The sequence below is a fragment of the Girardinichthys multiradiatus genome, chromosome 18 (genome assembly GCF_021462225.1).
Source record: "Girardinichthys multiradiatus isolate DD_20200921_A chromosome 18, DD_fGirMul_XY1, whole genome shotgun sequence".
Taxonomy (NCBI): Eukaryota; Metazoa; Chordata; class Actinopteri; order Cyprinodontiformes; family Goodeidae; genus Girardinichthys; species Girardinichthys multiradiatus.
Genome location: NC_061810.1, coordinates 24,386,971 through 24,411,250, shown reverse-complemented (window position 1 = coordinate 24,411,250; position 24,280 = coordinate 24,386,971). Strand labels below are relative to the sequence as shown.

The 24,280-nt window shown below is 37.0% G+C and overlaps 1 long non-coding RNA gene across 1 annotated transcript; it reads right to left on the bottom strand.

The window, feature by feature from the left end:
- Positions 1-197: 197 nt before the first annotated feature.
- Positions 198-17,853, bottom strand: LOC124883669. The gene is made up of 2 exons (XR_007042266.1): positions 17,655-17,853; positions 198-5,847 (listed from the first exon to the last, which is right to left on the bottom strand). It is a non-coding gene; the product is annotated as an uncharacterized LOC124883669 (long non-coding RNA).
- Between the last annotated feature and the right edge of the window lie 6,427 nt (positions 17,854-24,280).

The window sequence follows — 24,280 nt, the reverse complement described above, 5'->3', positions numbered from 1 at the left end:
ACATGTATGAGAACATGCAAACTTCATGCAGGAACACCCCGGGCTGAGATTTGAATCCAGGAACTTCTTGCTCCAAAGCAGCAGTACTACCAACTGCTCCACCATCCAGCCCAAAGTTTCCCTAATATTATTTTGACACCTCTGAAAAAAACCTTGTGTAACCAGTGCCCTTCAGAATGATGAATACCTCTGCTCTGTGAAAGCTTCTAAGGTTTATTAGAGAACATTACAGAACAAATAGCACAGAAAAATGAGAACCACAGCAGACAGATTAGGGGGGAAGTTTTGGAGAAGTTTAAAGCAGGGTTGGGTTAGAAAAGAATACCACAAATATTGAGTATGTCATGGTGCTCTGTTAAATCCATCATGTAAATATAGGAAGACTATGGCACAACAAACCTACCAAGATATGGCTGTCCACCTGTACTAAATGACCAGTCAAGGGAAGCATTAATCAGATAAGTAGCTAAGACTAACTCTGGAGGAGCAGCAGAAATCCACAGCTATGAGGACAGAAAAACTGTAGTCCTGCTATAAACACATCTAGACTTTATGAATGAGTGACAGGAAAATGACATTGTTTTCCTATTAATTTACAATTTGCAAGAAATCATGTAAAGGAAAAGGCAAACATAAAAGAAAGATCATCATGCAGCACAATGCTTTACCTCAGCAGAGACAGAGAACATGGTAGGAGTTAATTTAAAGATGGATGAAGCTAAGGGCAGTCCTCGAAGAAAACCTGTTAAAGGCAAAATACTTGAGCTAGGGGTGGAGGTTCATCTTTCAGCAGGACAACAACTCTAAACATACAGAAAGAGCTATGAAATTAAATGGTTTATGTCAAAACATATGCATGTATTAGAATGGCCCAGTCAAAGTCCAGATCTTAATCCAATTGAGAATCTGTGGCAATGCAACTGTCCACAGATGTTCTCCTTCTAACCTGTTTATAAAGTGTTACAATATATATTTGATTTACAGAGTAATAACGAACCCTCGATGCTTTACATAATTTCTTATGTTATCAACATTTTGTGAAAATGTTGAGGAATTAAGGATTCAACTATATTTTGAAACCCTAAATAACCATTTGCTCACTCGTGTTGACAGAACAATTAAAATGACCTACATGAAAAAAGGCCGACAGCCAGTTGGCACTCATTATATGCAACATTATTTACTCTTTGCTTTTTTATGTCTGTTTGTGTCCTTTTCTTCCCTCCTTGTTTTGCACATTGTCTATTAAAAGTTCAAATTACAACTGTTTCAATTTCCTTCCCTGTCATCCCGACGAACAGTGCTCTGCGATGACAAATTTCCTTCAGACATCCTCCACCTCACACCACCTCTTTTATTCTTCCTGTCTCTTCTAATTCATCATCTTTCTTGAGAATTGTTTTTCCCCTTTCATCTGATGTCTTTCACACACCGCTCATTGTGCAGATAGGATGAATGCCTCCTGTTTTGGTAGTTTTCTGTTTTTTCCAACTCTTTTTGTTATAGGGTGGACATTAATCATATCCTTTGCCTCCAATTATTAATGTTCTCAGTGGCACTGATTAGTGTGCTTCTGTTCTGTTGTACTTGGGTTTTGACTCCTATAACAAAATTGTACTTCTAAATTTCTCCTCTTGAAGGGGACATATCATGCAAAATCCACTTTTTTAGTCCTTAAATACATTTTGTTGCATACTTGGAGTCTGTAGGAGTGCAGAAAGGTTTAACTTAGTCCCTCCAGGTGCTGCGTAGATATCTTTTTATGCTGTTTGACTCATATTTTTCAGTTTTCTCTATTCTCTAAAACATTTTTTGAACTATTACATCACAGTGTAATAGTTCACACATCACAAGTGGATTAGTTAAAATATTCAGTTTTGGGGTGTATTAACCCACACAATTCAATACACCATCCCCCAGCATCAGAATTTCTTCAAAGTGCCTGGTTAAATTTTATTTTTCTTTGAAATGCACCTACAACAGTGGGGAAATTGCTCTTCGTCTGCAATAAGCACTTCAAGGATGTGTTCTTCAGTTACCTCCACCAGTATCATCAATTATTTGCCGAAAGACGTCATCTGATTAAGGGGTCAATTCCTTCTGTCTATAGAAACGACAAACACAGCAAAGCGGTAAGCTTCAAATAAAGCTAAAATGACAACAAACTTAGTGCTTTTAGCTCTTTGAGGACATAACGTACTGCGTGTTTTGAATATTATTCTTACATCAACAGTTTTGCATTGTTTTTGCCAATTTTGTCTTGTTTCTGTGGTGCTAGATAATTGTATCTATGCTATCAAGCTACAAAAATGGCCGAACAGGGTGGAGTGGAGCACTCTTTGAGGGGTGTGGGAGGTGAACTGGCTCAACAGCATTTAAAGAGATGGCACCAAAACAAGTTGCTCTCAGACTCACCTCAGAACAGGGTTAAAAAAGGGCCTGTGGAGATACAATACCAAGAAATTCGGACCAAAGCATTGCAGTTCCACTTTATATAGACCACAACTGAATGGTTTTAGTGTGAAAAGGAATGATTAAAAAACATTATATTTCTCTTTAAAGTCGTTAACCACAATGCAGTCTATAAACTTCTTGTTTGTATTGCACATTCATATGAGGACGTGACAAAATATGGATGGGATTCTCTAGTGGTAGTTTACAGCTCATTAGTCCCAGATGAGCAACAGAAAGCTGTTCACAGTGAAGGGGAAATACTTTGATGTGTTAAATAAAACAAATATACATCCTTGTTAAAGGTACTCAGTTTAAATATTTTGGTAATGTTTGACAGAAAAAGTGTAAAAAGTGTATGCCTTTCCTTTTCTTTCTAGCACAAACTTTTTACAATAATGAAATAAATTGTTGTGTTGTTTTTTCAGTGGTGGTCCCAGTTCACTGCTGATGGCTTGAACAGAACATTTGGATCAGATCTGAGTTAAATGTCATGATTTTGTTTCTCTGGGAACATTTTATATTAAATCAGATTCGTGTAACCACTGGCTTGGCTCATCTTAGTGTCTCTAAGCAAATGATCCGGCAACATTCATGTACCTCTGATGGTTTCCCTGGCTTACTGGAGACAAAGTTCTTCTTGAAACAATAGTTCATCTGATTACCAGAGCAGAGTTTTAAATGATCTCCTATTGCATTTAGATATCCTCTGACTTAATCTTGCCTCATTATTCTCATGTCACCACCACCTCTCTCTGCTTCGGTGTCTTCTTCCATTTATTCTTCCCCATTGGCTGTTTGAAAATGAATGTCCTCATTAATAATCTCAATGATCTGGACAGAAACTGAATGCAAGTAATAACACAAGTTTTAATGATCCGTTTATTCTAATAAGGAAGGATAAAGTAACCCTTACAAAGAGAACCGCCCCTGGTGTGACCCTTCTCTTGCTTGTTAAATTTCAACAAGTCACTGCTCAATTGAGCCCTGTGTCTTTGGAAAATGCTTTTGGATAATTTGGGCTTTTTAAATTGGACCTTAGTTTCCTTTTAGGCAAGGTGTGTCAGCTGAACTTTTAAGTTAGTCTGGAAGATAATGGCTACTGGAAAAAAATTTTACTTTACTGAGGCACTGAGTAATAGAAAATAAAATAGGCTGCAGCTACAGCAAATCATTGGAAAAACTGACTTTTGCAACCATTGTTCAATGATTATATTGAATAAAGCAACATTGACTTGTGAAGTACTGAAATTAAATTATCAGCTCTTAGTTAAAATTATGGAAAAGGGAATAAGTTATTTTTCTTTATTGTTGGATGTTTAATATTGTAACAAAATATTCTTCCCTTGCATATTTTGTCTGTTTTTGCCTTTATTGTGAAACCTGTTTTAGATAAAACAAATTTTAAAATCATACAAAGATAAAATGAGTAAATACAAAAGATGAATTAATTTATTTAGGCAAAAATATGTCCAAATCAATGTCTGAAAAGGTTATTGCTCCCTAAACCTAAAAACTGCATGCACCATCTCAGCCACAATGGCCATCAAGCCTTTGCAATGTCTGGCAATGAGTATAGATCACTGTGTAGGAATTTTTGCCCTCGGTGTTTTTTTTCTTTTTTAAAGATCTGAAACATTTATATGTGACTTAATGTGTAAGGGAGCACATGTTTTTCCAAATCACTGTAATTCTTTTAACATTATAGAGATCCCAGTGGAATTGTTCAGTTGCTCCTTTACTAACATCAAACATACCACATAGATTTCAAATGTCATATTTTTCTGATTTTTCTTTTTAAACAGCAATGTAATTCTTACTCAAAACCCCAAAAACAACAAGCAGCTCCAGTCCAGTTGGGGAAAATACAGCAGAGCTCATTGCAGCAACAATGACATTATAAAATAAATGGCATGCAACACTGCAGGAAACAGAAACATGACAGATACTCAAGCTGTGCGGCTGATGGGATCAGGATTTTCTGCAATGTAAGGTCATTGTGCCACTGCAGGAAAATGACGAGCAGCAATCATTTTAAACTCAACCAACCCAAGTGTGCAAAACAAAACAAAAGGAAGTAAAACAACTGCATGGAAAAAGCAGTTTATACTTTAAAGTTGTGATGAAGCATTGTCACTAACTGAATTTTTAACCCCTGCTTTTAAAACTGTATTTAATTGTAGGGACTGGCTGATGCCCTTGTTTTCTGAATCCACTAAGAGATCAAGTTATGAACTGGTCTAATCCTGTCAACTGCTAAGCTTGTAATCAGCAATGTATTGAGCTTATACACCATAGGTTTATATGATTGTGGCCCAGTTTACATTATCAACAGCAGGCATGATGCTTTTATTCTGAGGTCGTATTTTGGTTTCAGCCTGGTATCTAAAACAAAGTGAAACACATGCAGGTATTTGCTCTGGGCCTTTTGCTCATTAAAAAAAGTTAATACACAGTTCATGTGGAAACTGGAAGAGACATTTAAGCAACCCAGTTAACGTTTTTAAAGGGCAGACCTAGAGACATGTTCTTCTGAATACAGTCTAAACCATTTGTAGAGAAACACATACTTTCAACTGAGTTTATTTTATTGTTCTTTAAAAATGAATGTAATAGGTTATACACAAACTAACCAATGTCTACATAGCTAATCATAGCAGCTAATGTTAATGTACTTCTACATTCTTGAAACTGAAAGGATGAAAGTCACAAATTAGAAGCAAATGAAGAAGATAGTTTGGGTCACAGAAGAAGTCAATGTGAGAATTTAAAGCATACATTTAAAGCAATTTATATGAAGATTAAAAAAATTCTGTAAACATAAAAGGCAATTGTTGATTGTGTTGATGTTTTCTGCTTAATTTTGTATATTTCTAGTTATTGCACTTTATAGCTTTGTAGAAGGTGTACCTTAGCCATTTTTACTTCATAGCTTATTTAAATAAGACAATATTTCATTTTCATCTCCTTGCTTGAGTTTCCTACTTTGCAGTTTGTTTTAAAAGGGATTGATATTGTCATGAAAAGCTTCCCTACATATCTAAAAAATAACCATTAAACTAATCAATGATTGTGTTGATTTATCAATAGAGTTTTTGTTTTTCATTTTAACCCAGGAAAAAAAGGGAAAACCAAAGTCTGATGGCAGTCATGTTCCTGCCCAGCTCCTCTTCTGTATCAGAAGGCACAGGCACACACCACAGCCACCACCACTATATTGCCAATGGTCGCCAGCACAGCAATCCACAGCCAAATGGTGTCACTGGACACTTTCCCATCATCCTCAACTTCTGAGGGTCGTGAGTAACTGGCGTTGAGGTTGGATGTGGACGTCTGCAAGGACGCATTGCCATTGTATGGGGAATCCATGAAAGCCCCGCTCACAGCCGGAAAATGCTGCAGAAAAAAGAGACGGAAGAGGACAATGAGACAGAAAATGTTTCCTTTTCAGTGTGAATTCACCTATTTATGTTAGAGTAAATAATTGTTCTTTGGGTTAAATTTATAATTAGAAAGGAAGTCATTTAAAATGGTTGAGAAATAATATTGAAAAAGGACAGAAAATAATTCCTCAATTTCTTACACAGTAAATATTGCATTTTACAGTACAGACCACAATCTGCAGAAACAAAAGTAGATCAAATTAGTAAAAATCTGTCCTATCAGTAACTCCTGATTCCTGTTGTTGGTCTATTGGCTGTGATTTTATGTCAGTCACACCAAAGTGTTAACCAGTGAGCCACGTAACCACATTTTGCACAACCAGTGTTTTCCTGTGTGCAACTTGTAAACTGTATCACAGGCCATGCACATTATTTTGTTGATCAAATGAGTCTGGGATTTGTCCTTTAAAATGATGTTGGCAGTGAAAGAAAGACTGTATGGGTTGCTACAGCTCCCAGTCTGTCTGTGGCATGTGAAATAATCTGCACACTGCTTTCAAAGAGCTATTAACAAAGCAGGGGAACAACTTTTTCTTGACGTTTTGTCCACACACAATTAACCGGAACTACATTGAAAAATATCTTTGAGCAGGTATCAAATATATTTTTCATTAAGCCCACATTTCTGAAATAAAAATGTTTTTCATTGGCCTGATGATGTCATATTTTTTAACTTAAGTGCCTTATTTTCATCAGCTGCAAGCAGAAATAAAGGCTTAAACACATTAGTTTGGCTTTAATTAATCTATATAATGTGTTCGGCTTAGTATTACTGAAAATTATGCATGTTTTAGTAATTTTCTAATTTATGACTGTATCTTCAGAAACAAGTGCTAAAGTTATGCCTGTTTTAGGTGACTTGTCAGAACATTATAGCAGGTTTCTTGACCCCATGTTTTAGCAGGTTATTACAGCTGTTCTGCAGAAACTATTGCTTGGATTTCTGATACGGTCAGAATGCAGAACTGAATTGGGACTCTTTATTAGCAAATGCCTAATCTTAAATAACTCTGGTCTATACCAAATATTTTCAGTACAGTCTTTTCATCACGGGACACATGTACCAAACAAATTTCAATTCAATTCAATTCAGTTTATTTATATAGCGCCAATTCACAACACATGTTGTCTCAGGGCACTTCTTAAAAGTCTGGTACATACATTCCAATTAATTTTAATCATTGAACGGTGCAGTCAGAGTTAGTTATTTATTCAAATTGGATAAAAAGTTTTTCTGTCTAAGGAAACCCAGCAGATTGCATCGAGTCAGTGACTTGCAGAGACATGTAGAGACAGTGGACAGTCACTGGCGTTGACTTTGCAGCAATCCCTCATACTGAGCATGCATGTAGCAACACTGGAGAGGAAAAACTCCCTTTTAACAGGAAGAAACCTCCAGCAGAACCAGGCTCAGTGTGAGCGGCCATCTGGGGTATGAGAGAACAGAGCAGAGATACAAAAAGAACAAAGAAGCACTGATCCAGGGGTACTTTCTATGGGAAGGAAAAGTAAATGTTAATGGATGTAGCTCCTTTAGTCGTTTCATCTAGAAAGAAAGAACAGATAAACTGAGCCAGTTTTTAAGGTTAGAGTCTGAAAGAGAGCACATATAATTAGTCACAGTAAAAGCTCAGTCAATTGCTATATCTAGGAGAGAGAAAGGGTTAAACACTGAAAGACAGGGCCATGTGGATCATCGGTAGAGGGTGAGCATTAAGTTGTTGCCAGCAGAAGCTTGGACGATGCCCCTCTCCAGAAAGGTGTCACAGGTAGACACAGAGTCAGGCCAGGTGTAGCTTCTAGGAAGAGAAAAGAGAGAGAACATAAAGTTAAAAACTGAAATAACAGCAAATAATGCAATATTGGAGAGTAGTGTGAGAATGTAGCGAAGAGAGTGAAAGTGGTCATTATGTCCTCCAGCAGCCTAAGCCTATAGCAGCATAATTACAGAGATAGTTTCAGTGTATTAATTTATATAGCGCTTATTTACAACAATGTCGTCTCAAGGCACCCCACAAAGGGTCCGGAACGGCGCGGGGCCGCCGGTGAGGCCAGACCAAACCACCGAGTGCCAGAGCCTGGCCACCCCAGAACGGGCCACGTGTAGGGGCACTAAGTAAAATAATAAACTGATAAAGTTTGTCCATGTAGAGCCCACTGATGGTCATTGTTATACTAAAAACCACAACGATTGGGATACCTCTCTCTGTCAGACTGATTATAACCATTGGAAAAGAGAAGGGGTCATACAGGTAGCAGAAATGGAGGGTGTGTTTGCACCTCAACCATAACTGAGCCGGTTTAGGCTAAACCTGACTCCACCTTAAAAAAAATAAGGAAGATAGCTCAGGATAACCTAAGCCACTCTAACTGTAAGCTTTATCAAAAAGGAAAGTTTTAAGCCTAGCCTTAAAAGTAGACAGGGTGTCTGCCTCACGGATTAAAACTGGGAGCTGGTTCCACAGGAGAGGAGCCTGATAACTAAAGGATCTGCCTCCCATTCTACTTCTAGAGACTCTAGGAACCACCAGTAAACCTGCAGTCTGAGAACGAAGTGCTCTGTTAGGAACATATGGAACAATCAGATCTCTGATGTATGATGGAGCAAATCATTAAGGGCTTTATATGTGAGGAGGAGAATTTTAAATTCTATTCTGGATTTCACAGGGAGCCAATGAAGGGAAGCTAAAATAGGAGAAATATGATCTCTCTTTTTAATTTTCATCAGAACTCTTGGAGCATTTTGAATCAGCTGAAGGCTTTTAACTGCATTTTGTGGACATCCTGATAGTAACAAATTACAATAGTCCAGCCTTGAAGTAACAAATGCATGGACTAGTTTTTCAGCGTCACTCCTGAACAGGATATTTCTAATTTTGGCAATGTTCCTGTTGGAAAAATTTATAAAAAATTATCAATGTTTAGTTTAAACAAGGTTTATGTTTGACTTTCTACCATAGTGAAGATGATTCCTGTGATTGGTTTTAGTGTGGACAAAGGGAGTGGAAAGTTAAGGAATGTGGTCTGGAGTGATCACTCTCAGGACATGACATGCTCATACCGTATATGGGAATGACTGCTTTTTATGTTTTAATCTCTGTAAGAATTGGCTGAACCAATTCCCACTTTTTGCTTGTTGGAATGTGAGTTGTAAATAAAAAGGCTGGTGCAAGGACTTACACTTTGTGAGATAGAAGTCGCAGTTCTGCAGAGGACTGTCTCTCCCTTGCAAGTCAAACTTACTTGGTTCACCTTGTGTCTTATTTTACACTTGTCTCTAATTATCAGCTTTATAACTCTAACAGTTCCGGAGATGAAAGAAGGAAACTCTAGAAACCTGTTTAATATGGGATTTAAATGACATGTCCTGGTCAAAAATAACTCCAAGGTTTTTTACATTATTATCGGAGGTCAATTTAATGGCATCCAGGTTAAGTGATTGACTAAGCAGTTTTTTTTTTAAAGACTCTGGTCCAAAGACGACAACTTCTGTCTTGTCTGAATTTAGAAGCAGAAAATTTAAAGTCATCCAAGTTTTTATGTCTTCAAGACATGCTTGTAATCTATCTAACTGATTGGGCTCATCAGGATTAATGGATAAGTAAAGCTGAGTATCATCAGCGTAACAGTGAAAATTTATTCTATGCTGCCTGATAATTTTACCTTTTGGAAGCATATATATAGTAAAGAGAATTGGCCTAAGTACTGAACCCTGTGGTACTCCACAATTAACCCTGGAGTTTAAAGATGATTTATCATTTACATGAACAAACTGGAATCTGTCAGACAGATAAGATTTAAACCAGCCTAGCGCTGTTCCCCTGATCCCAGTAGGCTATTTTTCCAGATTAAGTAGGAATCCTCTAGGTGTGTAGAGCGCCATTTTCTCTCCAATTTTCTAACATTGTGCTTTAAAGTACGCAGCTCTGAATTAAAACAAGGAGCTAGCCTCCTATGAATAATTACCTTCTTTTTCAAGGGGGCTGCATTGTCTAATGCATCACGCAATGATGAAGTAACACTATGAACAAAAGAATCAATTTGTGAAGGGGAAGAAACAAAATTATTGTCCTCCACTGTGTTTTTCTGTGATAATGAGGAAATCAAAAGTGGAACAGATTCTTTAAAGGTTGTTACAGCATTGTCTGATAATGATCCACTATAATGAAATTTTCTTTCAGGTGTGGAGTACTCGGTTAAATTAAACTCAAAGGTTATTAAGAAATGGTCAGACAGGACAGGGTTATGAGAGAATATTGTTATGTATTTACACTCAATGCCATAAGTTCAGCACAAGGTCCAGAGAATGAAGATAAAGGTGGGTAGGTTTGTTAATGTTTTGAGCAAAGCCAATTGAGTCTAAGATAGCATTAAACGCTATATTTAGGTTATCACTTTCAGTGTGGATATGAAAGTTAAAATCCCCCACTATAATAACTTTATCTGTATTTAACACTAAATCAGATAAAAGGTCTGAAAACGGATCTAACAATTGAGAGTAAGGGCCTGGTGGACGGTACAAAACAACAAACAGAAGTGGTTGTAGTGCTTTGCAATTTGGATGAGGAAAACTAAGGAATACATATTCAAAAGAGTTGTAACTATTGATTGGTCTAGGACTAATCAATAAATCGAACTGAAAGATGGTTGCTACTCCTCCTCCTCGCCCAGTATTTCGAGGAATGTGAAATTTTAAATAATTAGTAGGAGTTGACTCATTTATAGTAACATAATCCTCTTGCTGCAGCCAGGTTTCTGTGAGGCAAAATAAATCAATCTGATTGTCACAAATCAAGTCATTAACTAGCAAAGTCTTTGAAGAGAGAGATCTTATGTTCAGTAAGCCACATTTAATTGTTTTATTTTTCTTTTTAGTCTGAGTTGTGTTTATTTTTATTAGATTTTCCTGATTTCCTCTTTTTAGATTATTTTTTAATCTATTCAATTTTGGCCGTGTCTATTAAGACACTGTCTTAATAGGGTAAGCTGCAGAGAGGAGTGATAAACTACGACCCTGTTTCCTGGTCTGCCAACCCTGGGTTGTCAGAGTTTTGGAGAACTAATTAATTCGGCCAGATTCCTAGAAAGAAGAGCTGCTCCATCCAAAGGGGGATGGATGCCCTCTCTCCGGATCAGACCAGGCTTTCTCCAAAATGTTCGCCAATTATCAATGTAGCCCACATCGTTTTCTGGACACCACCTAGACAGCCAGCGGTTGAATGACAGCATGTGGCTAAACATGTCGTCACTGGTCAGATCCTGGAGGGAACCAGAGAAAATTACGGAGTCTGACATTGTTTTGGCAAACTTACACACCGAAGCAACACTAACTTTGGTGACCTCCGATTGACGTAACCGGGTGTCATTACCGCCAGCGTGAATAACAATCTTACTGTATTTATGCTTATCCTTAGCCAGCAGTTTCAGGTAGGATTTGATGTCGCCCGTTCTGGCCCCTGGCAGACATTTGACTATGGTCGCTGATGTCTTTAGTGATACAGGGCTGTTTGAAGCCTATACACATGCAGAACATTTATGTGTGGAACTAAAGTGCGTAATTCTACGTTGCACAGCACAATTTTAAAAAGCAACACCAAAACAAACCAGAGATGACTCCCAGCTTTTGTTTCTCTTGAATGAAATGTTCTGAGCCATGACTATAAAACTGAGGCACCCACTGATAACTACCTATTCAGTAGGAACCATTCTGCACAAAACGGCCATTTATGTACCACTTTACTTTATGTGCTACTAAAACACCAGAATAAAATATGCAACATAGACCAACAATTCATTTAGCATTGCCAGCTAACCAACCGTGGATGTTTTGCACAGATCCAAACTACCCAGACACAAACCACGGAGCCACAGACACACCATACAACCTCTACTCATAAAAACCCCAGCTGTGATATAAACAGAGGAGACAGACAAAACCACTACACCGCCATACACCCCATGACTCCCTGTGGAGAGAAATGTACCATTAGACATGAATTTGTATCTTTAGAAGTAAAGAAACTTTTATAGTTTATAGTGAAAAATGATTCCTGCTTTTACTGACTACATCTTTAGATACGGAATTTAAACACTCCTTCTCTTTGTACATACATTTTAGGGAAACAGTATAATGTCTAGATAATAACATATTGTGTTTAGAGGGCTAACCCCACAGCTGTGTCTGTTGTCAGGAGAGCTGTGTAGTAGAGGCTGACATTTTTTCGGGATTCCCACGGGTCACTGGATTCCCATGGGAATCCCGCGGGATGGGAGACGGCATTAGTAAAGATCACGTGATTGGGACGGTAGAGGATAAAAAATGAATGGGAGCGGACGGGAGCGGGAGCTAACCAATAGGAGGGAAAATAAACTACGATCAATTGTCTTTGGAAATGTAAAACTGAGACTTTATTATAAACTTTAAGAAAAAAAAAACTTTGATCGCCGCCGCCATTGTGTAGTTTTTTTTCCAAGAAGCCTATACTATGATGCGAGTCAAACGAACTACACGACCCACAAGCCAACAGTGCTTCTGATTGATGTTTTTCACCTGCGTTCAGAACACAGCAATGGATGGAGCAAACGCAGGTGGAGAACTGGACGTGGTAAAATTGGATTTGCAACTTAAAGTCAGACGGAAGGACTTATCTATTAAACTCATAGAGCTGACAGGAAAGTCTCAAATATTACCGAATTTCAGGAGAGTTGAATGTAGCGGTGTTAACACGCAGTATGCTGCGTGTAAAACGTGTTTAGTCGTAATCAAGTTCACCAGTGATTAAGGGACACTTGTAAGACAGATTCTGGAATGAATCAGCCCTGCATCTCTTCGTCAAACCAAAAGTACCATCATGTGTCACGTCTCATCTGACCAACAAAACTGCTCCATGTGCACTAAAGATTTAAGAGCCTTTGCCACAGTAGAGGGGAAAGGCTTCATCAAGAGAAGATATTAAGTAAATACGTTGTGAAATAGAAAAAATTTAATGTACCATTAAAGTGTACAATTTATTTAATACATCATTAAATATTAAGTGTACCACTAATTACGTCATGTCGTCTTTAAAATTATACTTAATTATTCAGTGGCACATTTAATTGCATTATAGTCCATTTCATGATATAATGGTACATTTATTGTTTCTAATGATGTATTAAATAAATAAATGATACCTTTAATTTAATGGCACATTTAATGTTACATTTCTTTCATGTTACATTTACTTCACTTATGGGACATTCACAACATTTATTTATTTAATGATGATTTTATTGTATTAATTTTGTCCAGTTTGACCCTCCATTCTTGATGCCTGTATAGGAGGTCATGTCAGAATTTGAATCAGGTGTTCTGGAGCAGACACACATCTAAAACTTGCAGGGAAGGGGTCCCTGAGGACCAGGGCTGTGAACCATTAAGGTACAGTTTCTAAATTATGAAGGTAATGCCTTTTTGCACTTTTGTTCCCCAAGTACAGTTCTTTTGCTAGGTGCATTTTTCTTTCGTTTCAGCAATTTGAAACATAAAAGTAATGTCATTGTTCAAAGGAAACAATCACTTAATAAATGAGTAAAATACAACTATGTACATTTTGTTTATTCAGCTAAGATAGGCATGGTCTGTTTCCTTGTTTGATATTTTATTATTTCTTCATTATTATTCTTTTTACTTTAACTGACCTTTACTACAGCTAAAAACAGGGACCTAACTGGTCCTTCAAAGAAATTGCCAAAAGACTAAATGAAGAAAACAAAAATGGGAGTGGCACAGGAGTGGGAGTCATCCTAAATGGGAGCTGGATGGAAGTGTGAGTCAATTTACCAGAAGTAGGATGGGACAGGATTTTTTTTTTTATGCTGTCCTGGGATTGGGATGGGACAAGAGATTTTTCTGTGGGAGCTGGATGGGACAGGAGAGAAAATCCACTCCCGTGTCACCCTCTACTCTGTACCACAGTGAGTGGAGGGAAACATCTCTAAAAGATAATCAAAGTGTGCTATATGCTTCACCAATGGTATACTTAAAGCCGCAGAGACAGACACAATCAGAAAACAAACAAATATGAACAATCGAATAATCCAGCTTTGTCTTGTGCTGCAGGGCTTCCATAACACTTAAAAAACAGAAAAGACAAGCCATCAATATTTATGGTGCAAACAAATCTACATGAAAGAAATAAGTGTGCATACAAGCTTATTCATGTGTTTATTTCTTACAGACTCACACATTAATAGTAAACGGTTCGTCTTGTTTGTGTTGCTCTCAGCTCTTTGGGCCTATGATACCGGTATATACAGGTGTTTAGTTGAAACACAGATGTGTGAATTTAATCTTCTGTAAAATTTCACACAAGCTCAAACAAGTTCATCATCTGTAAATCCCAGATGATGAACTTGTTTAAATGCATATTCTTTGTGTAAATGTCTGGATTTGAAAAAAATTATTAATAAAAAAAAAAATATATATATATATATATATATATATATATATATATATATAGTTCTCATTAATACAGTGTATGCAGTGTATGCAAATATCTGATTTTAGCTGTTGGAATTCTCAGAGTTGTGGTAGTCAACCATTCAAACATCAGATGCATACAAAACCGATGCTTATGGGGAATTTTTTTCTCAACGCTACACATCTTTCTATGCCATTGAAACACTAAGTAGACATGCAATAATGAGATAATGGTATAAAATGCAAACCAGCAAATGATTTCGTACATATTTGACCGTTGCAAGTATTATAAATTCATAAAAGCAAGCTGATCAAAGGTAAACCAGAGTTTTCAAGCAGTGATGCAGCCATTTTCTTTTCTTGCAATCTGAAACCTGCGACTAAGATAAATTGCCAGCCATACAAACTTGCAATAAGCCTAATCCTACCATTTAACCCCAAAATGACTGCACCTGCATTAAAGCCTGTGCCATCGCCATCACTCCAGTCAATGCCAGAGGTAGGATGTCATAATTTTGTCCATTCAGTCGACTTCATTATATTTGTTTGTGTTCCAAAACTGCCTAAACTGTCACTGTCCTGGCATATAATGTGACTTACTCAGGTGGTACAAAAAGAATTTGGCATTTATAATTGGCAGGCATACCCAATTAGATGAAAACATGATGAAAATGATATACTTGTACCAGTGTATGTTCTGAACACAATCATTCCCTATGTTACCAGAGTCAAACTCTGGGACAAACAAAAGGTTGATCCCTTTGCAGCTCTTATTCTGTCTGATCTTGCTAATATTTATTTTCATCTTAGTTGTCAGTCAGTCAGTCAGTCATTTTCTATACCGCTTCTTCCATAGTGAGCCGGAATCTGATGCCTATCTCCAGCAGTCTACAGGCAGGAGGTGGGGTACACCCTGGACAGGTCCATCTTAGTTGTGTTCCTCAGAAATCGACTAAAGCTGCTTATCTATCATAATTTAAACTAATGCCAGCTGAGCATCTTGAAATTGCTCACCGTTGATCCTTACTGCCATCTGTGACCTCATCGACCCAAATTCACACACTGCAAAACTTGTAGTACGCTTTGTAAAAACAATGCATTTTTGTAAAACCCTGTTGGGGAAAACCTGTATTTCATTGTTAAGCTCTGTTTGTGCTCCTGTGATACGAATTGAAGAGCTCTATTTAGATTCACTTATAAAATATTTTATCCCTATTAAAAAATGCTTCACTTTATTTTTTACATAGTGAGGAAGGCAAAGAATTTCTTTCCTCAAATTATAATTTGGAAGAGTTCAACGCACATGCTGCTGCCTCACACAGAAAATTAGTGCAAGAGGAAACCTGTTGTAAAAGTGGAAGCACTGAACTTTACAATTATTATGTATTTAAAAGTCTCTGCCTAAGGGTAGAGTCATGTTTTGAAACAGGACAACAAAGGTCATTAACAGAACCACCAGTGGGCATGTACAAGCATATTAAATCACACGTCTGGAATGCAAGCTACAGGTTTTAGTCACTATCTGCTTTTAAAAGTCTAAATACACAATCGCTCTCATTCCTCTTCCATTACTGCATATTGCAGCTCCTAAAAGATGAAAATTTGAACAAACAATTTCATGCATTGGTCTTAAGTAATCTATTTTTACTCATGTATTTACAGCTTGACCCAATGTTTTGCACCATAGTTTTTTTTTTTTTTTGTCAAGAGGCAGATGTACATGTCTTTGCAGATTCATGCATCAATAATGGGTTTTCAGTACAAGTATATTACCTAAAACGTTTTCCCTTTGTGCGTAGAGTTTTATCAGCTTGTATTTAAAAATACGGTGAAATATAGCCGATTTCAAGGTATTTCAAAGTATCCGCGCTATGTTAGGACTATCTCATTACTTTAAATCCAAATAATTTCATAGATTGGAATAGAGCTATCTGTGGTGCAGCTTAGCAATGAATTGAAGGTCATTAGTTTAAAATTGTTACTATAAAAGGTCATCGTTCCCCCCACCCCCATGACCTCACTCAAAACAAATCTCCAGAAGTCTGGATTTATTGTTTTATATATGATTTTTATATTAAAGAAGAATCTGAATGATAAAATAATTATTGAAATGCAGGTGAATAGCTGGTTGCCATTCATATGTATGACCTAACAAATAATGCCAATTCATCCTTTTGGTTCCCAAATCTTATCCAAAGAAGCTTCAGTTCTGCATTTTGTCAAAGCCAGAGGAGTGTCAATAGAAGATATGTGGTGGGAACAGGAGCTCTTCCAGACAGGCACACATTAAACCACGTTTAAATTCACTCCACCCAGTATCAACACTAAGCTGTGCAGCAATCTGTTCACACAGACCTAAGTTCGTTATGTAAGTAAATGACCTCTTTTGCCACTGCTTCATTTTTACATAGAAACAGAGTTCACAACCTCTTTACAATACAGCAGCAGCTGACTAGTAAATCCTTTTTAGTGGTTTTAGACACTCAACATTTTCAAACATATATATATAAATATATATATATATATATATATATATATATATATATATATATATATATATATATATATATATTGTTTTTCGACTTAAAACACTTATCACTCAAGTAAACTTGCTCTGTGTTTATGAGACCCAATAAATATATTAGGAAACACCAAAAGTGGCAATAAAAATGTTTACTTTTCTTTTTTGTTCTTCGAAAATTTGTTTTATTGCTTAAAAATAAAAATGAAACATAAATATAGGGTATGGAAATTAAGTAAGGTAATGTATACTTTATAACAAATATAAGTCGTCAGAACAACAAAAGATAAAAACTATAAATACAGACCCTGCAAGTCAGTCACTTCTGGACGCAAAGAAAGGAAACTATGCAAATAACACTGCATTTCATTTAAAGCAAAAAACAATGAAGTTTTGCAGTACAAACTAACAGAAATAAAAAACAAATTTTAAGGACACACAATACACATTTTTGCATTTGACATTCAAAAGTGCTCCTTAGAAGGTAGCTCTGACTGCTTGTTTCTGTCAGGATAAACTCTGCATTCAAAGCAGAAGGGCGTTGTGTCCTCTTAGCATGCCTTATTGTGAACTGCAATCACTTGAGGTTCTTTAAAAAAAAATTTCATTCTTAACAGATATGCAATTAGAGCTAAAAAAAAAAAAGGTATCTACATAGATTGCCTTCTACTTTTAAGTGTTAATTACACTTTCTCCTCACTTCATGCTACATATGTTAAAACATGAGAAAGATATTGATAATAAAAAGCAAGAAATAAGTGAAAAGAGTTCCACCTACTGTCAGAAGCTGTTAGAAGAAAAAGATGAGTTGTTTCGGTGCAGCGTTTCCAGTCCTACTCTTTGACTTGGAAAGGGAGCATCTACAGACAGGGATAGCGCAGCGCTTCATAAGAGTGAGAGGCATAACTCCATCCGAGAGACAGAGAGAGATAGCTGGAGTGTACACTAAGAGGGAGAGACATCGCTTCCAGTCATAGCCAGAGTGTGCACTGTGAGATTGAGTGTGTGTGAAAGATCCTGCTGTGAGACAGTCCTGTTTTACTGCATGTGTTTGAGGGGAGGTTTAAAACAGCTTAGACGGCCATCGGTAATGTTACACAAATAGGACTACAGCTCCTCTGCCTATTTTTTAGTGAAGTGTTCCTTAAAATTGAATGTGTAGCTTGAATCGTGTTAGCTACAATGCCAGATTATAGATTATAGCTTGTGTACAGCTCGTCTAAATAAAAAACATGTCTCGTCTGAACTGATCAAGTGTTATTTACATTAAGAACAGGTGCAAAAGGTTTCCCCATATGGCGAAAGATGTTTATTTAATTTACAATGAACCAGTCAACCTGAAGTAACCTTGCTCATATGTGTTCACCCAACATTATGTTTTTGTGTAATCAGAGGAGGCATGACATCTAATTTTAGCAGTGTTGGCATGTAATGTGACCTATGGCATAAAAGACTATGATTTAAGAACAATGGCTGGAAATTGACCTGTGAGATATTCTAGTGGAGCATCCACAGATTATGGCACTCGCTCTACTGCTACGCTTCGCAAGGTTCCAGCAGACCTGTTTTTAGCAAAGGGTTACCGGCATTTCACAAAATGGTTAAGTGAAAGCACAAGGTAACTGAAAAGACATTAAATGTTTTGAATATAATTAGATGATTGTAAATCACCATTTAACTAAATATAAAAATATAACGAAGAGTAAATAATCTGCATTTATGAAGATGATATATTAGGTATATTCAAAAGGCACAAATGTTTTTCTGTCACTTATTCACACACACACACACTACATAGGCAGCACTTTTTACACTGATAAGCTTATCTGGACAATGGGAAAGTTCAGTTCACCTTGTGCTGTGCAATCAGGATGCTTACGTTATTTGCTATTTAATTAAATCACCATTCAGTCTGTCAAGTATTGTCCTGGGAATACTAGCTCAGTATGGGAGTGGTTTTAGCGCAATTGATGGAAGAGTGATTTGAGCATTTGCATTACTGAACAACAAACTCTGCACACACATGGAATAAATTCACAACTTCTACTTAAAATATTGGAAATTATTAACAAAAAACAATTCAACCCCAAGTTAAACATATTTTAGTTCACAAACTATTTAATAGGCTAGAACAAGCAAAATGAAAAAAATGAAAACTAATGAGCTATGTACAAATAAAGGAACAAGGGAACCAATAAAAAGGATGCAATGATGTAAAAGTTCAATGTGGAATTATGTTTAAGGACTAAGGTTTATCTTTAGGAACTTGAAAATTAGGTGAAATTAGTTTTACAACTAATTAAGAACAATAATTGGTAAGTCTTCAAACAACCAGTCAAAATGAAAAATCAAAAGACAATATAAAACATTATTTTAATAAAATACTATTTTAAAGAATTATTGCCAAATTAGAAATGAACCTTTTTGAATCACTGATTTCTAATATTGTTTAATTTGCCATTCTGTCCTTATCTTAGTGAAATAGTATTTAAGGGAATATTATTGGCTGAATCAAAAATCAATAATCTTTTGGACAATTGATATTAATGTTTTAACTAGCCAACACATGGCGTAATGTACTACTAAAATGGCGCTTGCATTAGCAGTTAGCAGTTTTAGCTAACAAAGGAAAGCCTGTAGCCTCTTCACCGCTTCTTTAAAGTCAAACATGTACATTAGACAACCATTAATATAATTATTATTGTGCGCATGAGCACTGGTGGCACATTATGGTCGACCTGTGTTTGAAGCCACGCATTAAAATAAAGTTTGTTGTAACTTTAAAGGCGACACATCATGCAAAATCCACTTTTCTAGCCTTTGACCCTCCCGCAGTCCTGGTTAAGAGTACAGAGCGAGGCAGATGTCATGGGAGGGGCCAGAAAGAACTTCACGCAGGGTTGCTCTCACCCCCGCAGGACCAAAAATCTAGAGCAGTGGTCGGAAATGTGGTGTGGAGGGCTCCCTGTAGCCCAGTGTGTGGAACTTGAGTAGCGCAGTCAGGGTCCGTGCAACCCCTCCAGGACTGCGGGAGGGTTAAATACATTTTGTTGTGTAGGAGTGCAGAAAAGTGTAATATGCAGAGATATCTTTATATTCTGTTTGGGTCATAGTTTTAAGTTCGTTCAGTTTTCTCTATCATCTGTTACGTTTTTTGAACCGTTACGTCACAGTATTTGTTGCAGAACAGCTAAATAAGGTCATGATCAATTTCCTCCACATTTATTTCTTGCTGCGATTTTGTAGTCCAAGTTCATGTATGCATATGCAACAAGAGGATAAATTCGGGTCAGTTGTTGGGTGTATTAACCCAAACAAATCATTACACCGTCTCCCAGCTTTAGAACCTCTTCGAAGTGCCTGGTTAAATTTTATTTTTCATGCACATGTTCCCACATCAATGGGGAAATTCCTATTTCCCCCACTTCAAGGATGAGTGCCTTCAACAACCTCCGCCAGTATCTAGAAGGATTTGCTGAAAAACTTCATCTGATTAAGGGATCAGTTCCTTCTGTCTATGGACAGTTCCAAAATCAAACCCACTGTACTAAACCTTTTGTCAAACCTTAGGTCATTTGTCCTTACAATGTGCATCAGTGGTGAGTCTTATCCATATCCTAACAAAAGTGAAAACATTAGCTTTTATACTTTATCATAATGGTGTTTATGTGAAAGCTCATCTTTAAGTAATAATAACAAAGATTTATTCCTAACAGTTGTTTTAATTCCCCTTTTGCATAATCATTGGGTACTCTAACAGCAGATCATACTTAACTTTGTGGTTGTTCTCGATCAACAGGTATTCAGAACACCAGATCGCAATCACTCTGGATCCAAGTTTGAAGAATTAGTCCACCTTGCCAGCAAGTCGGACATTCACACGCATTTCCTACCCTGTCCGCCTCTCTGGGAGAGTCGAATGGGTACGAAAGAGGTGGAGCAGAAAGAGTCTTTTTGTTAATGGCTCCATGACATGATTCCAGCTGTGACTCCTCCTCCCTGGGCTGAGCTAGAAGTATGTTAGTGTTGTATTTAACGGTTTCCTACCAGCGTCTTTGTTGGTATACAGCTCAGAGTCCATGTTGTTATCTATGGCTGGGGCATAACACCTTAATTTTGGCAAGCTGAGAATCAAAATCTACTCCATCAATGATAAATAAATACAGAATTAAATGATGAATCTTTAACAAACTATTACAAACATCTTTATTAACCAAATCATTTTAAAATATGCATGTTCATTTTCGTTATTTTAAAATGTGTTTTACATTCAAATATCAATGTTTTTATCATGTTCATTCATATATTGCTGGAACAGCTATTTAATTCTGAATAACATCGCTCTCCATTATTTTGTGGTGTTACATTACCTTTAATATTTTGTCAGAAACATTAGACAGCATGAGAGGAGTGGGTTCTCTAGATCAAGTTAATCAGTGGAAGGAAAACAGTTATAAAAGCAAACACTCGTGCTAGTATTAAGAAAGGGAGTTGTTCAGCTGCATGCTGTCATGAGTGAATCACTTCGAGTCACAACATGCATAGTGCTGAACATGATTTTTATGTGACCGAGTGATCCACAATGACATTGGTGAGTGGAGATGCAAACATCAAGCCCCAGAAAGTCATATCCAAAGAAGGCACCAGTCACAAAAATGGTCTGCCTTTCTGAATTTGAACATGAGATGCTCACTGGATATATAATTGTTCTTCTGCATTACATTTATGTGTATATATGTGTGTGTAAAGAGTAGGCTCATATTAGTTTTGTTGTGTGTGCATGTGAGAAGGCATCATAGGCATGAGTGATCATGTGTGTTTCTGTATGTTTATGTACATGGTCCTCTGTGAACAATGCAAAAACATCTGCTTAAAAATTTTCATTTTTGTATTCAGTGAGTGACAGAGCTGCAATAACCGGAAAAAAGCAGTACGGTGCTCCTAACTGACTGGCCAACTGTGATGTTATCGAGTAAATTAGTTTACACTCCGTTCATTCGTCCTATTATAATAAACAACAAAGGATAATAATCCCGCTAGATTTGTTATCATGAAGGACAAAGTTAAGAAGCATGCTGTTAATAACACTGCTACTCAAGAAGACAACATGCTGAATGTTTCTGTTGTGTCCTTATGAACATAAGTCTCCAAAGGTGTCCAGGTCCTCCCTTAATAACTATTTTAAACAAAATGAGAGAATGGTAAAAATCAGGACAGGAAGGAAAGAAATGAAAGGGTGAATAAGCAGCCTTCCAGCAGCCAGATGTTCCTCTTCTTTGTGCAACATCTGTTGTAAAAATGGACACACAGAATGATGCAGCGAGAATGCAGATAAAGAGAATAAAAACACATATGTGGAAGGCAAAAAAGATGAAGATGGTAAAACATTCATAATTATGCCAAGCTTACTTTGTTCTTTAGTAGAACATATGTTTATTTGTTTGTTTGTTACATCTGAACTGCATATGACCCCTGATCAGCTATTTCAATAAAGGAAATGTATTTGCTTTAATAAACATAGTTTTGAAAACTTAATATCTATGCATGCTAGATTTGATCAATAAAAAAAAATACATTGTATGACTAAGGGTACAATTGCTTATTTAAATGTACAGAAACATCCCTTGTGTGACAGATCATGCATGACCTGTGACAAATATGTTTATTCTGCTTCAGTGAAACTGGACCAATAGCCCCCAGCCACTGTCAAAACAGATGATCTTGTCAAAAGAAATAGGCAAGTACATTTGATAAATGCAATTATAATATAATGAGAATATACTAAACGAAAAAATACTAACTATTTAATCAAAATCAAAATATAGCCTGAGCAAGTCAATACCATAATGCACAGTTTTCATTTTCTTCTTAATATTTAGTTTAATCTAAATGGTCATCTGATTAAAAAAGAAAATGTAAATGTTTTATCAACAGAGTTTCTTTTTTAAAGACGTCTCTCCTGCTTATAGTCCACATTTGTGATGCATAATATCTGATTTGATTAAATTCAAATGAGTCTCAGTAGATGGGCATTTGCCCTGAAATACTGGACACCAGGCAAATTAAATCAAAAAGTAGTAGCAGCTTAAAGTGATCTTCATAACTTCTAAGTTATTGAGCCGTGTGTTGAAGAGAAAATGCTGGTGCACAAATACTGTATGTCCTCGAGGAATTTCAGCTGACTTGCTTTATGTCAGGGGTGGAGGGAGCAAACTTTACAGGGAAAAGAGAGGCAAATGAGTTCAAAAAGAGGGAAGGATACGAGTTGCATGAATCCAGCTTAGGGTAAAGAAAGACAAGCATCTTTGCACAGGCAGACTTAATAAGACTTATTAAGACTTAATAAGTTGGTCTAGTGATATTTTTACTTATAGTACAGAGAGAGACAATGGACTTGTAAACAAAGTATCAGATTTTAACCAACCAATGACAGTTTTCAAATCCCCAAGGACCGGAGATGGCAATCCTTTGTCAGTATCGGATACAGTGGATCATATACTGGGCTGAAGCTACTCGTCCATACACTGATCCAGCCATCTTGGTCCTGTGTTGCTGGAGGTCATATTTTGACAGATTTTACTCTGGGTGTCTAAGCTGTCCGCCAAACATTTTTCATACCCATGGCAAATTGAGGTTTAAAATAACTTTCATTCAACCTAAAAGTTGTTTTGACAGGAAATGAGAAAGGCATCTCTCAAAACAATCTAAAATGAAATAAAATATACAGGGGTTGGACAATGAAACTGAAACACCTGTCATTTTAGTGTGGGAGGTTTCATGGCTAAATTGGACCAGTCTGGTAGCCAGTCTTCATTGATTGCACATTGCACCAGTAAGAGCAGAGTGTAAAGGTTCAATTAGCAGGGTAAGAGCACAGTTTTGCTCAAAATATTGAAATGCACACAACATTATGGGTGACATACCAGAGTTCAAAAGAGGACAAATTGTTGGTGCACGTCTTGCTGGTGCATCTGTGACCAAGACAGCAAGTCTTTGTGATGTATCAAGAGCCACGGTATCCAGGGTAATGTCAGCATACCACCAAGAAGGACGAACCACATCCAACAGGATTAATTGTGGACGCAAGAGGAAGCTGTCTGAAAGGGATGTTCGGGTGCTAATCCGGATTGTATCCAAAAAACATAAAACCACGGCTGCCCAAATCACGGCAGAATTAAATGTGCACCTCAACTCTCCTGTTTCCACCAGAACTGTCCGTCAGGAGCTCCACAGGGTCAATATACACGGCTTGGCTGCTATAGCCAAACCTTTGGTCACTCATGCCAATGCCAAACGTCGGTTTCAATGGTGCAAGGAGCGCAAATCTTGGGCTGTGGACAACGTGAAACATGTATTGTTCTCTGATGAGTCCACCTTTACTGTTTTCCCCACATCCGGGAGAGT